This window comes from Hyla sarda, unplaced genomic scaffold (genome assembly GCF_029499605.1).
Source record: "Hyla sarda isolate aHylSar1 unplaced genomic scaffold, aHylSar1.hap1 scaffold_66, whole genome shotgun sequence".
NCBI classification, from domain to species: Eukaryota; Metazoa; Chordata; class Amphibia; order Anura; family Hylidae; genus Hyla; species Hyla sarda.
Window position 1 is genome coordinate 279,755 of NW_026610675.1, and position 6,144 is coordinate 285,898.

The following is a 6,144-nucleotide window of genomic DNA, read 5'->3' on the forward strand; positions in this document are numbered from 1 at the left end:
ATATACAGTATATACCAGGTTATATCAGCATGGTCCATATCACTATATACAAGAGATATATAACTTATACCAGCTGTACATATATATTATATACAGTATATACCAGGTTATACCAGCATGGTCCATATCACTATATACAGGAGATATATAACTTATACCAGCTGTACATATATATTATATACAGTATATACCCAGGTTATACCAGCATGGTCCATATCACTATATACAGGAGATATATAACTTATACCAGCTGTACATATATATTATATACAGTATGTACCCAGGTTATACCAGCATGGTCCATATCACTATATACAGGAGATATATAACTTATACCAGCTGTACATATATATTATATACAGTATATACCAGGTTATACCAGCATGGTCCATATCACTATATACAGGAGATATATAACTTATACCAGCTGTACATATATATTATATACAGTATATACCCAGGTTATACCAGCATGGTCCATATCACTATATACAGGAGATATATAACTTATACCAGCTGTACATATATATTATATACAGTATGTACCCAGGTTATACCAGCATGGTCCATATCACTATATACAGGAGATATATAACTTATACCAGCTGTACATATATATTATATACCGTATATACCAGGTTATACCAGCATGGTCCATATCACTATATACAGGAGATATATAACTTATACCAGCTGTACATATATATTATATACAGTATATACCAGGTTATACCAGCATGGTTCATATCACTACATACAGGAGATATATAACTTATACCAGCTGTACATATATATTATATACAGTATATACCAGGTTATACCAGCATGGTCCATATCACTATATACAGGAGATATATAACTTATACCAGCTGTACATATATATTATATACAGTATATACCAGGTTATACCAGCATGGTCCATATCACTATATACAGGAGATATATAACTTATACCAGCTGTACATATATATTATATACAGTATACACAGGTTATACCAGCATGGTCCATATCACTATATACAGGAGATATATAACTTATACCAGCTGTACATATATATTATATACAGTATATACCAGGTTATACCAGCATGGTCCATATCATTATATACAGGAGATATATAACTTATACCAGCTGTACATTTATATTATATACAGTATATACCAGGTTATACCAGCATGGTCCATATCACTATATACAGGAGATATATATATATATATTTAGCAGTGAGAAGCATTTGATCAAATTAAAAAGTTATTTAAAGTTGAAAAGGTTTGAAACAAAATACATTAGAAATAGCAGAATAGTTTTTTTTACATAAAACACTTGCTGAATTGTAAACTGTGTTCTGGGGCCCCCTGGTGGTAGAATAGGTGGGCAGCAGGCTCGGGATTGTTGGTGACAATATATACTTATTGTATTGTCTTTAGTTATATAGTAATTACACGAAATCAAACGGGTTCACAAATAATGTGTGTGCCAAGAATCCACTGTTATATTATTATTATTATTATTATTATTATCAGTGATATAAGGATCAGAGGAAAAAGGTGCCATGGAGAAAAGCATAATCACCAACAGTGCACAAGAGCTGACAATCTACATTTAGTTTTACATTGATAAAATGAAGAATATTATCAACAACTGGGTACATTATGGGGATTGATTGGAACTTCTTTCCTTTTTGCACTTGTCATAGAAATGAATGCAGGGAGGGGATAGAGAAGACTGTGCTGCTGTATCTGTATAACCACACAGTTCTCTCTATGATCATAGAGATGAGTGCAGGGAGGGGATAGAGAGGACTGTGCAGCTGTAACTGTATAACCACACAGTTCTCTCTATGATCATAGAGATGAGTACAGGGAGGGGATAGAGAGGACTGTGCAGCTGTAATTGTATGACCACACAGTTCTCTCTATGATCATAGAGATGAGTGCAGGGAGGGGATAGAGAGGACTCTGCTGCTGTATCTGTATAACCACACAGTTCTCTCTATGATCATAGAGATGAGTGCAGGGAGGGGATAGAGAGGACTGTGCAGCTGTAACTGTATGACCACACAGTTCTGTCTATGATCATAGAGATGAGTGCAGGGAGGGGATAGAGAGGACTGTGCAGCTGTAACTATATGACCACACAGTTCTCTCTATGATCATGCAGATGAGTGCAGGGAGGGGATATAGAGGACTGTGCAGCTGTATCTGTATGACCACACAGTTCTCTCTATGATCATAGAGATGAGTGCAGGGAGGGGATATAGAGGACTGTGCAGCTGTATCTGTATGACCACACAGTTCTCTCTATGATCATAGAGATGAGTGCAGGGAGGGGATAGAGAGGACTGTGCAGCTGTAACTGTATGACCACACAGTTCTGTCTATGATCATAGAGATGAGTGCAGGGAGGGGATAGAGAGGACTGTGCAGCTGTAACTGTATGACCACACAGTTCTCTCTATGATCATAGAGATGAGTGCAGGGAGGGGATAGAGAGGACTGTGCAGCTGTATCTGTATGACCACACAGTTCTGTCTATGATCATAGAGATGAGTGCAGGGAGGGGATAGAGAGGACTGTGCAGCTGTAACTATATGACCACACAGTTCTCTCTATGATCATAGAGATGAGTGCAGGGAGGGGATACAGAGGACTGTGCAGCTGTAACTGTATGACCACACAGTTCTGTCTATGATCATAGAGATGAGTGCAGGGAGGGGATAGAGAGGACTGTGCAGCTGTAACTGTATGACCACACAGTTCTCTCTATGATCATAGAGATGAGTGCAGGGAGGGGGTAGAGAGGACTGTGCAACTGTAACTATATGACCATAGAGATAAGTGCAGGGAGGGGGTAGAGAGGACTGTGCAGCTGTATCTGTATGACCACACAGTTCTCTATGATCATATAGAGGAGTGCAGGGAGGGGATAGAGAGGACTGTGCAGTTGTAACTGTATGACCACACAGTTCTCTCTATGATCATAGAGATGAGTGCAGGGAGGGGATAGAGAGGACTGTGCAGCTGTATCTGTATGACCACACAGTTCTGTCTATGATCATAGAGATGAGTGCAGGGAGGGGATAGAGAGGACTGTGCAGCTGTAACTGTATGACCACACAGTTCTCTCTATGATCATAGAGATGAGTGCAGGGAGGGGATAGAGAGGACTGTGCAGCTGTAACTGTATGACCACACAGTTCTCTCTATGATCATAGAGATGAGTGCAGGGAGGGGATAGAGAGGACTGTGCAGCTGTATCTGTATGACCACAGAGTTCTGTCTATGATCATAGAGATGAGTGCAGGGAGGGGATAGAGAGGACTGTGCAGCTGTAACTATATGACCACACAGTTCTCTCTATGATCATAGAGATGAGTGCAGGGAGGGGATAGAGAGGACTGTGCAGCTGTAACTGTATGACCGCACAGTTCTCTCTATGATCATAGAGATGAGTGCAGGGAGGGGATAGAGAGGACTGTGCAGCTGTAACTGTATGACCACACAGTTCTGTCTATGATCATAGAGATGAGTGCAGGGAGGGGATAGAGAGGACTGTGCAGCTGTAACTGTATGACCACACAGTTCTCTCTATGATCATAGAGATGAGTGCAGGGAGGGGGTAGAGAGGACTGTGCAACTGTAACTATATGACCATAGAGATAAGTGCAGGGAGGGGGTAGAGAGGACTGTGCAGCTGTATCTGTATGACCACACAGTTCTCTATGATCATATAGAGGAGTGCAGGGAGGGGATAGAGAGGACTGTGCAGTTGTAACTGTATGACCACACAGTTCTCTCTATGATCATAGAGATGAGTGCAGGGAGGGGATAGAGAGGACTGTGCAGCTGTAACTGTATGACCACACAGTTCTATCTATGATCATGCAGATGAGTGCAGGGAGGGGATAGAGAGGACTGTGCAGCTGTATCTGTATGACCACACAGTTCTGTCTATGATCATAGAGATGAGTGCAGGGAGGGGATAGAGAGGACTGTGCAGCTGTAACTGTATGACCACACAGTTCTCTCTATGATCATAGAGATGAGTGCAGGGAGGGGGTAGAGAGGACTGTGCAACTGTAACTGTATGACCATAGAGATAAGTGCAGGGAGGGGGTAGAGAGGACTGTGCAGCTGTATCTGTATGACCACACAGTTCTGTCTATGATCATAGAGATGAGTGCAGGGAGGGGATAGAGAGGACTGTGCAGCTGTAACTATAATAACAGGAATATAACAAGAATTGACATTACGGGAGAGACTCAGATTCAGACCTTGTTGACTTCTCACCTGATCCCCTGTGATATATAACTCAGGACTTACCTGTATACTATGGATGGAGACCTTCCCAGAATCCTCCACCTGTAACAATGTATCAGTTATTTGGAGGATGATACAATCTAATACTAAACATAAATAGTTATATAAACCATATTCACAGGTTTTGTGTCTCAGTTATGTAAAACCTGAAATTACAAATAAGGGAATTAAATTTTTAATGATATAATCTGTTACATTGTATATATCTGCTCAGAGCTGAGCACGTGTGACAATGTATCAGTTATATGGATGATGATGATGATGATGATGGCGTCTGTTACGTTGTATACACAGCTGAGCACGTGTGACAATGTATCAGTTATATGGATGATGATGATGGCGTCTGTTACGTTGTATACACAGCTGAGCACGTGTGACAATGTATCAGTTATATGGATGATGATGATGATGGCGTCTGTTACGTTGTATACACAGCTGAGCACGTGTGACAATGTATCAGTTATATGGATGATGATGATGATGGCGTCTGTTACGTTGTATACACAGCTGAGCACGTGTGACAATGTATCAGTTATATGGATGATGATGATGATGGCGTCTGTTACGTTGTATACACAGCTGAGCACGTGTGACAATGTATCAGTTATATGGATGATGATGATGGCGTCTGTTACGTTGTATACACAGCTGAGCACGTGTGACAATGTATCAGTTATATGGATGATGATGATGGCGTCTGTTACGTTGTATACACAGCAGAGCACGTGTGACAATGTATCAGTTATATGGATGATGATGATGATGATGATGGCGTCTGTTACGTTGTATACACAGCTGAGCACGTGTGACAATGTATCAGTTATATGGATGATGATGATGATGATGATGGCGTCTGTTACGTTGTATACACAGCTGAGCACGTGTGACAATGTATCAGTTATATGGATGATGATGATGGCGTCTGTTACGTTGTATACACAGCTGAGCACGTGTGACAATGTATCAGTTATATGGATGATGATGATGATGATGGCGTCTGTTACGTTGTATACACAGCTGAGCACGTGTGACAATGTATCAGTTATATGGATGATGATGATGATGATGATGCCGTCTGTTACGTTGTATACACAGCTGAGCACGTGTGACAATGTATCAGTTATATGGATGATGATGATGATGATGATGATGGCGTCTGTTACGTTGTATACACAGCTGAGCACGTGTGACAATGTATCAGTTATATGGATGATGATGATGATGATGATGATGGCGTCTGTTACGTTGTATACACAGCTGAGCACGTGTGACAATATATCAGTTATATGGATGATGATGATGGCGTCTGTTACGTTGTATACACAGCTGAGCACGTGTGACAATGTATCAGTTATATGGATGATGATGATGATGGCGTCTGTTACGTTGTATACACAGCTGAGCACGTGTGACAATGTATCAGTTATATGGATGATGATGATGATGGCGTCTGTTACGTTGTATACACAGCTGAACACGTGTGACAATGTATCAGTTATATGGATGATGATGATGATGATGATGGCGTCTGTTACGTTGTATACACAGCTGAGCACGTGTGACAATGTATCAGTTATATGGATGATGATGATGATGATGGCGTCTGTTACGTTGTATACACATCTGAGCACGTGTGACAATGTATCAGTTATATGGATGATGATGATGATGATGGCGTCTGTTACGTTGTATACACAGCTGAGCACGTGTGACAATGTATCAGTTATATGGATGATGATGATGATGATGCCGTCTGTTACGTTGTATACACAGCTGAGCACGTGTGACAATGTATCAGTTATATGGATGATGATGATGATGATG